Source organism: Myzus persicae, unplaced genomic scaffold, assembly GCF_001856785.1.
Source record: "Myzus persicae strain clone G006 unplaced genomic scaffold, MPER_G0061.0, whole genome shotgun sequence".
Lineage (NCBI taxonomy): Eukaryota > Metazoa > Arthropoda > Insecta > Hemiptera > Aphididae > Myzus > Myzus persicae.
In genome coordinates this window covers 227,588-240,418 of record NW_019103205.1, presented here as the reverse complement: position 1 = coordinate 240,418, position 12,831 = coordinate 227,588, and positions in this window count along the sequence as shown.

The window sequence follows — 12,831 nt, the reverse complement described above, 5'->3', positions numbered from 1 at the left end:
ACAAACATAAAGCCTTAACAATCTTTTACAATATAATTGGAATGGTCTTGTATTAATTTACAATTTTTATCGTCCTATTATGCATTTAATATTTTTAATTTTATAAATTGCATTATTAATAAGTATCCAACGACATTCAGACACAATTTTAATGTGTGGTACAATTATTGTAATTATTGCATGTTATTATCATGGGAAGTTCTAACAAAATTTCACTTGTTATTTAAAGCATTAATACAACAATTTGTGTTGTGTTTTTTTATAATAGAGTGTATTTACAAAATAATTTATTAATATTCCTTCAACAGAATTGTATTTAAAATAAACAGTACAACTTTTTTATGATGAACAGGGTGCTTATGCGAATTTGAATATAAATAAAATAACCTATTTATTAAAAAAAAACTCAAGTGCCAATTTTATAATAACTTTCATTATTTCAAATTTTATAATAATCAGTTGTACACATGCTCAACCTGTTTTGTGATTCCCATAAATACTACCATGAAAATGCAATTGATACTCTAGTAAGTTCATCTCATATATCTTTTACCATACTGAGCATCACATTATTGTGTTAAGATAATTTCAGAGTTAATGCGTTAGAATTAATACTGTAGTTTCGGTCATTTATAATTTTTTAAATTCATATGTAAATACATTATACTTTTTAATACATTTGTTATCTATTTTTATACATTTCTGTAATATGTTTGTCATTTGAATGTATTATTATTATTATTATTATTATTATTATTAAAACTATTAGTTAATGGCTATTTAAACATGCAACTTTATATACGATTACATCCAAACAAGGATATTGCGCTTTTTTTTAATCCAAATATTTTAACCATAACTTCTTCCCTTACGTCTTACCTATTGTCAACAGATGGAATTTAAAATACCTTAAGTATAGTTGAAAAATATTGTATTTTGTTATGATAAAAATATACATTGTATTTTGTACTCTTTTCTTATGTATAACATATATATTATGTATTATATATTATACACATGTTTGTATAATATTAGATTAAATAATTGTGTGTGTTTATGTGTGTGATCAGATAATGAGCAGAGTGTATTAAACTTTTTGAAAACAAATTGTAAAACGGTTTGAATTTTCACTATTTATTTATTTGTATTGTATTGTTTTGTTGAATATATAAATATGTTCAGTGATGTGCCATTTACACACAGTAGTTGTGTATTTTTTTGATATAAGACAAATGATAATTTGTAATCTTAATTAACCTATATTTATTTTATCACCTTTCACCCGTAAATATTATTAGATTTTGGTTTAGACATTTGATGGTCATAAAAAAAAATTATATACTGAACAAATACTCCTACTGTACTCTCTTAATTATTTCTCATGAAATATTTCCCACTCTCATATTGTTTTTCAATGTACTATTGGACAAGAACTTTGGTAATTTATTGTTTTAGTGTTTGCTATTGTAAGACATTAAATGTGGCCAAATCACTGTCTGAGGTTATCAACTGAATGCAGTTATCGGTCCCTAGTGTCCTAATTCTATTTGGTTCATACATAATTTGTTATTATATTATTAACAACATACAATTTGACCATCTATGACTTATTTAACTAGGTACTGTTAATAAGATACTGGATTAGCTTGAATAAAATCATTGAACATAATAAAGAGTATGCACAGTAAATTTTAATAATGATGTCCAAGGGATTGTTTACCTTTGTTTTATTCCAAGTAACACAATTTATTGTGATCATTTATATTGATATATACCTTGTTAAGATACAATAATTTTTTGTTAATCTCAATAAAGACAAAAAATGTGTCCTAACCTAACCTAACCACCAATGAATCTTAAAACAAAATATGTTATTACTTATTACTTTATTAGACATATTTAGACCTGTAATGGTAAGTCAATGATTAGTAAAATGAATTTCTTTGTGAAAAATATTAATTGATGTCAATGAAATTTGAAGTTAATTGTTAATGTAGATGTGTCTGAGCTTTGAATGAACTTGTACTTGTGTGGTACACATATAATACCCAAGGCTCTCTACACTTTTCTACAACTACTTTTAAATATAGTTAATAACCTCTTGTGAGAGGAAGACTAAAACAGGACTTTTATTTTCCACATAAAACATAACAATGTTACTAATGTACTAATATAATAAAGTTGGACACTATATGATTGTTTTACCTACAGGCTGTAAGGCTATAACCATGATTAAAACATCAACAATAAAAAATATCAAGAGGGACATCCACCCATGCCTTCTCCCCCCCCCCCAGCTACGCTACTGGGCCTGATCTAAATTCCTGATTATCTACAAATGCTTTTTTTACCACCTTTATATTAAATATGATTGTATAGTATATAAAAATAAACCTTCTAAAACATAATTTAATTGCTATGAAAATATGAATTATATAACTACTTAATCTATAATCAGTTTTTAACGTTTGACCCTATAATATTTAATATTTATCTATTTTATTACATTCAGTCTTAACTTTGATTTAAATAACATGACAAAATAAATTATAAAACAACAATATAGTCCAGAGGACTCCAAACCTATGGCCCGCCAAGCTAATTGATGTTTTGAAAGTTGAAACTAAATTAGTTTTTTTGCTGTAAATAGTCTATTCGTTATATTTTTATGTTTCACAGTTCAATGCAATCGGTGACATCAAAGAAAAAAAACTTTCAAAACATCGCGGCACACCTAAAGATTGCTCGTAGTACATAGTGTGGGACACCACTGTTAGCCTGGATTAGCGTATGATGCGTTTACAGAGGTAACATATTTTAGGCAATATTGTCTTCATTTATTCAAAGCTTAATTAGACCTTCCACTACTTAAAATAGATCGAATATGTCTGAAATTCAAGCTTGGAAACCTACTAGGGGTTACTTGGAGCTTGGAAGGGGTTCTAATGCCTGTTAAACCAAATGCAAATTGTATTGCGCATGCTTTCACTGAAAAAACTAAAAAATTTAAAAATCATCAAAATTCAAACTATATATATTTCTATACCCCTATCTCCTCCCGAAAACACCATATCAACCCTAGGGCACTGAACTGAAATATTTCGTGTCACCTATAAAAATAAAAGAAAAAGAAACTCACTGTATGTATAGATGTTAATATATTATATTGTATCCTTGTAGCCTGTAGGTATGTAATTGTGAGACTGTAAATAACAGTCGAGCTTAATTGCTTAAGACAACAGCTCTTCATAAAAAAAAATGTTTGTTCTATGACTATTAGGTCAGCAATATGATGGCAATATACCATACTATAAGTAACATAAATATAAAGTAACATAAATACCATACTATAAGTATGGTATAAGGTTTACTCTTTGTTTTAAAACAATAACAGCTTGGATCGCCAAAACCACAGGTTAGGGTAGGTTAGGTTACTAGGTGCCTATCAACTTTAGGACTATCGAACAAAACAGGCGCTGATATATCGTTCATTACGTTGACAAAACAATTAAGATGTACCTATGTATGAATGTATCACGCATTGTGGCCGCACGTCTTTTTTCTCAAAAACAACCTCGAACGCCTTTCACTTTCGACCACGGTTCTTTTTTGCTATTATAGCCATAGGTTCCCCAATCCTCATATATCCGCACTCTATAATCTCCGAAAAACGATTCAGACCAAGGACTTCGTATATTATTATATTCTGGGTATATCCGTGGTATCGTCAATCTAAGGTAAATCCGTAGGTAATAATAGATTATATTTATATACGATGATAATATTATTTACCCGGTAGTCGGTACTTCTCTGACACATCCTACTGCACGATGTCTGAATAAATGCTATAAATTATGATACCTACATTTTAATTTTTAGTATAATAGTATATCTACTCTAAACCAGCTAATGCCCAGAAATACAAAAAAGATACATTTTCAACAAATTTAAAAGTGAATCTTATTCCAATCGGCATGCAGAGGTGGATTAACTGAATACGTTTACCGGCGGTGCGTGGATTATTATGGAAAGCAAAGCAACTAAGAAATTGACTGGAAAATAAAACTACTTTCCATCTTCTATGACGATTCTCGAGTATCTGAAAAACTGTAGGTACCATGTAGTAAACTAGTTAAATGTAAGAAGATACCACATCTATATCTAGTAACTAGTAGACATATTTTTAAAATTTTATAAATATTATAAATTACCTATATTGCATATTCCCGTATTCTATATTTATAATATTATTTTTTTACAGATATTATCAGATAGTATCATTAGATAGTTAACTAATATGTATAATCAATGATAATAATATACAATTTCAAATTATTTGATAATATACCCAGGTATATCGTACACGCGCGGTGACTGGCAATAATGATATGTAAGTACCTATACAATATTTAAAAATTAAAAACGCCCAAAAGCACTTGCCTTGAGCACTCATCTTATTCACAATAATGCAATACCGCAATGAATAGCCTGGTTCTTTTATAGCTATATGTATATTATGCTACTCTAAAATCCCTCACTCACGTAGTCATGATTGATATAATTCTAAAATACCCGAAGAGTGATGATGCCAATATAAATATTATTATATAATACCGTCCTAATTAACGCTACCTAATTTTGTATATTATTTTTAGATAGATTGTTGCTGGGTACAAGTGTTAGTTCATTACGAAAATGATGTAACTGTTGTATTTATCATATGTAATAACTTCATAGTTATATTTATAATTTTTACAATAAAGCATGATATATTATAGTCGTATAATAAATAATAATCATGCTTGCAGCTCGCTTGAGTATAATAAAGTTAGGTTCTTACCTATTTGATAAGGTACCTAATTATCTATTTATTTAAATACATATATAGGCATATAGCATTCTAACTATTGAAGGTAGCCGGTAGATACTTGCTATTCATACCAAATTATTGTGTGTAACTCATAATATTATGTGTAGGTTATCACTTATCAATAACCATTTGTTAGTTATTATTAATATTACTAAATTGTATAGGTAATCAATAAATTAAATGTATAGATTGTAATTCTCCAAATAAAGTCAATTATTTAAAAAAAAAAAAAGGTAATCAATAATGGTGTATAGTTAACACTGCAAACATAATTTTGATTATTCTACATACTAAAATATACTTTGAACTGAATTTATCTTAGTGATGTAGGTACTAATGTATAAGTATTTTAGACTTGAAGCTTGACTTCAAAATTGTTTGCTTACCTATTGTTTTTAACAATGTTTTTATTAAGAATATGTCACACCCACACGTATTGACTCCTTAATGCAAACCTAACATTGACAATTTTCCGTTAAGAAGAATAGAATCCATTTTTTTTTGTTATTTTTAATATTGGAGCGAATTGGACTATTATACAATTTAAAAGTAAGAGTATTATCTTCAAAGGAATTTCTTGATATTTTATTTTGAAGCAATTTATGATCATTTTAAAATTGTTCAGTGAAGGACGTGTGAAGTCCTCTCAATAATAGAATATAGCTGACTATTGACTTATTATTACACTTAAGGGTAAGACATTAGCTTATATAATATGTTGAATGATTTATGTTTATAAGGCAGAGACAACAACACGGAAAAAAAAATTTGGTTATTGTAAATAGTTGGATAATTTTCAGTTGGCGTAACGTTTTATTTAGTTATTATCAAACAATGTGTTTAGTTGAGAGTACTAATATGAATTAGTTAAAAAGTTATAGTTGCGCCAACTTATTTTATTGTAATTTCAACTATATAAAACATTAATGTGGATATAATATGTATGGCGCAACCTATATAGGTGCATTTGTACCTACTGTGTTTGAGAAATAATTTAAAATCAAGTTAAAAAATAATTAAAAATTAACATTACTTTTGGAATTTTATTAATACATTGATTGAGATTTTTAATATTCGTATTTTGCTACCAAGAATTTCTTTTTAAATTACAAAATGTTCACTGTACGTGTCTTGTGTAATGTTTTTCGCTATTTATTTTTACGTAATAATTAATGATTATTTATAGTCATCTACTCGTCTAGATATTGGCGGAATGCTTATGCAAAAACAAAGTTGTATATCTATATAATATTATTGAAATATGTTTAGCATCATGTTATTTATCTGATCGTATAATATTTATAAACTAAAAAAATTATCCTAATTAATAATTTAAAGCAGGAAAATGAATATCTATATTATATTGTTGCAGTAGGTAGGTAGGTACTAAAGGTACACTAATGTAGTACCTAGCTAGTAGTTATTACCTATAGGGCTATAGACTACTATTACATTAGTAACTTAAGTCTTATTAAATTATAATATAATTAGTTTATTCCATAAAAATTGGATATTATACCTAGTGTTGGTACCTATATAATAACAAATTAATGAATCATTATATATTTTTGTTAAATAACTACCTATGTTTAATTATTAATCTATGCTGCTTTGCCTGCGTATAATATATTAATGGGGGGACGAGGTGACCGAGTGGTCTGACGCGTCCGCTGCGACGCAGCCGATCGCGGTTCGATCCTCGGCCACCGGGCTGCATTTTTCTCTGGACAAGTCGCGGTGACCGGAGAACAAGTGCCGCCATCCCCCAACCGGGCATGGCAGAAACCTACGGGTGCCCAATAGAAATTCTGCCAAAACAAAAACACACACGTGTTCCCCCCCCTACAGTACCACACAACCTACAGCTAATGGCCTCAGTTGCCGAAGCTTAAATCAAAAAAAAAAAAAAATATATTAATGTTTTATTTTACTATTTGAAATTGTATGATACAATAATTATTAATTTATTCAGTAGGTAGGTTATTTATAACACTGGAATACTGGATTTCGATGAACTAACTTAAATATACATATTATTATATTTCATCACATTAATGGTACTAAGATATTTGTTATTTAGATTGGGATGGGGATGGGGGAGTGGGAGCTTTATCTAATACTCAACAATTATTTAGCTTTTTTTATTTGGTCACCACACATACAAGTTTGATTTACTTCATGCCTAACAGATTACTTATAAATATGTTAGATGTAGGAAAAAGCTAGCAAATATATATAGAATATAGATACCTAATTAACAATCATTAGTTACTTATTCAGTATCAGTAGGTAACATTTGACTATTTGAGTAGGTATTAAAAAAATGTTAAGTGCTTAGCTATATTATATAAAGCTTTTGAGACGCCCCAGAACCTAGAGCCTAGATATCTAATCTTAACTTTAAATTTTATAAGAGGATAATTTTATATTTACTTATTTTCTCTATTTTCTCCTATTTCTTGGTCTACTCTAATTTTTAAACTGAAGGAGCTAAACGTGATCTGCTGAACGTACAATTGTCCATGTTACGTAAGAGGTAAGATTGTTGTGTAAAACAGAGACAACAAATGTCAGTGTAACGTCCTCTTCAGTTATAATTACTTGATACTTCATTAACTACTCGTTAGAAATTTTATTTGTATGTGTCAAAAATCAAAATACCCCAAAAGTTATCCTGTATTAATAGTTTTAATGAGTGAAGTAGAATGGCACAGCGGTACCCGCAAAATGTTAGTCCACTACTCGCCGCTAGTCTATACTGTAATTAATACTTATACGTTTGTTTGTATACAACTAATTAACTACCTTGTTAAAAATTTAATTTTCATGTTTCATAGTACTCTGGTATATATTTTGTTTCAAAATATGAATTTAAAAATGTATGTTGTCATTCAAAAAAAGTAAAAATGAAAATATTAGAACGATATAAATTGTAAAAATAAAATTTATTTTCAAAAATGCTGTTGTGCGACATCAAAGTTGCAGATTTTCGGAATAATGAGTGTTAACATTTAAATGGATCACTTATAGGTATGTCGTAGGTTTCTTTTCATTGTATCATCGAATACAAATACAATTAAGAAAAAAAGAATCTTTTAAACTTACATATAGGTTTTTGCTTAATATATTCTACCTATATGTACATATATTTTTGTATTGATCTAAAGCCCGGCAGTTAAGGCCATTCGCTGTTTGTAGGGGGGAACGATCGATTGGTTGGTGCCTCACCAAGCCGCTAATATATTTTAATTAATTTGTTTTTATCATTTCTTTTTCATCTCTACCAAATTTAAGTGAAGATTTTCCCGCTAGTTATAATATCATCACTTTCTCTAATACATAATATTATAATAATATATTATGTTTATGTAGGTATATTATATTAATGTCTTATACTAAAAAAGTCAAATAGTCGCATTTACAAATATTTTTTAAAACATGGGAAGTATCTAGTTACTAATGTCGAGTTGCATAAACAATCATTTGACATTTAATGATTCAATAGTCAGCTAATGGTCCCCTAAATATGATTATTACTTATTAGTGACACGTGGCTAGTTCAATACACTTAGTAAATCACTAAATTAATTAATATTTCATGCGACCCGGCACAAGAAATACATTTCGGGGAAATAAGTTATTAAGATAGGCCAAACAAGCCAACTGGCTAATGAAGAAAATGTGCCGAGACCGCAAAATTATAATTTGACCATTGTTATAAATCGCCAACGCTTCGGCGTGTTTGGGGTGTACGTGTATTGCGTATAATACTTAATACAATCTGAAAACGATTAACATCGTAGATCAAGAATAATTGAAGGAAATAGTGAAGTCATATACTCATATATAGTAATCGGCTATTATAAGAGTTTTTTATATTATAAAGTTTTATAGATTTTCAAATGAAAGTACTAGGTGGAAGTATATTATTGTTCCTATGAAAAGTGAGTAGGTATACAAATAGTTAACCCGTTCCCGGTTTCAAAAGGAAAAAAAAGGTATACAATAATTAATACATGGGTTGTCCTACACTGCACGAATATTAGGTAAGTATAAATAAAATTTATTAAATTGAAAATTTACAAATTATCTTGCAGTTAAAAATGTATAAAACGTTCAAATTTTATAGCTAACGATTGAACATTTAATATAAGGTTCCATATAAGTAGTTAATTCTGTAACCAATTTTGGTTCAATTATCTAAAAAATGTATAAACACAGTTTTTTTTTGTAAAGTTATTAAGTTCAAATTTGGCCTAATTACATATGAAATAAACAAAAATAACGATTTTAGTTATATTGTTGTAATTTAAAAATATTATTCATGGTTAGATGAAATTTCTAAAGTATATTATTATATAAAAATATGATAATATGCAAATATTATTAATTCAACCCACCGGCTACCGTATTGATAGTAACAATATAATATAAAATATCCTATACGCCATCCATTACAGTGACTCACTTATTTCTAACTTACCTACTGTTTTTTGTTATTAATGTTCATTTCTATCTTATAAATTATTTTACTTAAGTTCTATACACATGTCACGCGTCGTATTTAATTAATAATATCATAAATTACAATTTTTACACTTGACAGATTTTATATTTCTTAAATTATAATTCTCAAGTATACATCGTATACTTTCAGTGCATTATATTGAGATAACTTAACTACATTTTTAGCCTTTTAGATGTTAAATAATTGCATTTTTTTCAAGGTGTTTTAATGTATTCAATCCACCACCCCAATAATTATACTTCGATGTATAATTTAATATTTATCATGGTTTAGTAAAGCTAGTATATAATAATTTTACCAAGTACAATAAGTATACATTTTTTCCTTTGTGAAACTTTTTGAATAAATTATGGGAATCTCGGTATAATTAATGAACTTGAAGAATGAGATAAAAAGTATTGATTTTATTATTTTTTTGATAATTCTATATATTTATATAACTTCTGGAAATAATTTCGTCTTTATACAGTGTGTTAAGGTTTTAGATTTTGAAATTTTAAGTTTTTAAAGATCGCAGAATAATTAATGATTTTTCTATATTCACAGTGCATCATACATTAGAATTATTCATACGATAAAGAGAACTTATAATATGTAGTAAAATCACAATCACATTTAAAATTTCTAATGTATTTTTTTTTACAGTTTTAAAAATATATATATTGTGTTGATACATTTATACATATAATATAGGTTTATTTCACTTTTTAGAGTATTTATACGTTAGAAATACCAATTAGTTTTTATAACTACGTAACTAAGTAAGAACTGAACAGTTAATTTGGGTTTTTACATTTTACTAAAGGTTAATAAAATACTAGTTGTAAATAATAAAAACGAATTTTTACCAACAACTTATTATGACACTTTTTTTGATACCTTATTATCGTAAGTACCAACTAGATTTTAGTTGTTGCTAGTAAATTATATAGTAATATATTATATAGTCGATTTTGGTAATTATTGCAATATCTTATATTATATAGAACCTAATATATATTATATCATGTACTTATCTCCTTACTACTAAATATTATATTATAATTATATTATTATATAGGTACCACGCAATTACCAGAATATCCAATTTATGGACCCTATTATTATTATTATTATTATAGGTAACATAGTCTATAGATTATAGATAGAATCCGATAAGTTAGATAAGTAGGTACATAATGTATTAAATATAAATACTTAAATTTAATTTAAAAAAAAAAATTTAAATAGACATAACAATGTTACAGTTGATACAATTTAAAGTTTATCATATTTTTACTTGCGAATATAGAATTAAATAAATTGTACGTATTGCTGTAATAGTTGTCACTGACCAGTCAAAACCAGTTATTGCATTCTTTTAGCAGTAAGGTGAGTAACAAATAACAATTAATGACGTGCTGATTAACTACCTATAGAGGTACATTTTGAATTAGGTACTGAATAATTTTTAGTTTTCATATACCTACTCATATTATTTATAACCTTCTAAATTAGGCATCACATTTGTTATGTGGGTTACAAATATTATTGATAAAAATACTCTTTGCTATTTGGCACCTATAATAGTGAATTAGACTTAGTGTTGCACGGTAATTGTATACAGTCACGTTTCGTTCCTGAATAGCATCGGCCGCGGGTCGGTGCCACTAGTTCCCGGATGGATGACCACTCGGGTTTTTAGTGACAAATCCTGGACACAAATAAGTTGTCTCACTTACTGTACGTCCCCCCACAGCAATACCACTACAAGCAGCTAATAGCCATAGTTGCCGGGGTTAAGTTCAATAACAAAAAAAAGACTTAATCCCAATATTTTATAGTGTCCTATATAATTATTATATTAGGTAGGTAATATAGACATATAGTATAGGTAGGTAGTATTGCAGTGCTATAACTTTAGGAACCTAGTTTTTCATGCTTTATTTTTCTTGCTATTAATGTGCGAATTAATATAAATTTATTACGACTTTAGTCAAGTGGCTTTAATTTAGTTATGAGTATTTGAAGTTTACAAATAAGTTGAATCATTATAATATTTTAGTGTTCGTTAAGGTATCATACACATACCATCATTATATATGATATAAATTATAAGATATAACTTATAATTTTTTGAGTATCAAGCATGTAGTATTTGATGATCAGTCGATCAGTGAATTTACTACTCATAGCTAGCTGAACGGAAAATATCATACACGTAACATAGGAATTTTAGCAAAATTACTGTAAAAACATAATAATAATATATCTCACAAACTCCCTAAACTGTTCAATATAATGTATCCCCATAGTGTTAAGATCAATATGTAACTATTACAGGCCAATGACTTCAGATGTTGAAACCTTGTGAACCCCCCGAAAAATGTCATACACTATTTTATTGTCTAATGTACAGTAGAGGTATAAGGAAACTTTTTATTTTTTTTAATATTAGCAATACAATATCGAGTATCCACGAGTTCAATTTTTTCACTCATATTAGTTCCACTTTTTTGTGGTAAAGTCCACAAGGTCCAAGGGATATGGAGTAACGTATGTATGTACTCTATTATAGGCACTCTAATACTCTATATAGAAACACAAACCGTAGAAGTCAACCATTGTTAATTGATTGTGTTTTATAATTAATTTTATTTTTTTTACGGATACACATTGTAAATACTTATTACATCATGCAAATACTGTATTGCTTATTTTTTGCATTAGGTAGGCATCTAAGACAACATTTATGATAAATATTGTGAGCATATTATCAAGGCTTATAAATAATAAGTTTTAAGATTTTTATCTTGCTTTTTTTGGGTGAATGTAAGTTCCTACATGAGACCTAAAAAAACACATAGACTACTTCCTACATTGTGGAAAAAATTATGTTATTTGCATACATAATTTTTTCCAAAATTATATTGCATAACAATTAGGTATGTATGCAAATACCTACAACACTGCTACACTGTAAAAAAGTTATGTACTTATGTTAGTTCCTAGACGACCAAAACAATTAATTATCGTTTCTCCGTGATTCTTGAAATAATATACATTATTATAAATTATTTAAATTATTATTTTTATAATGAAATACAATATTATAATTTTGTATATGGTAAAAATTAGTCAAACCGATGCTAATGTTCTACAAAAATATCATACATTTTGCAAACAAATAATTGTAAAAAAAAAATATTTTTTATTTACAGTGGTTTATTGCGGATACCTCTAAATATTTAACATTAATCTATCGATTAACTCTGTTTGTTGTATAATCTAAAATTTGTCATTTATACATTTTTTTTTCAGCGTAATTTTTTCTGATTTTTGTGTTCATATTTGTGGTTTTTATTTTGATGTACTTATATTATTATCGATGAAGGAATATTATGTATCTTGAAAAAGTTTGAGAATTTCAATAATTTGAAAAATATTTGGATGT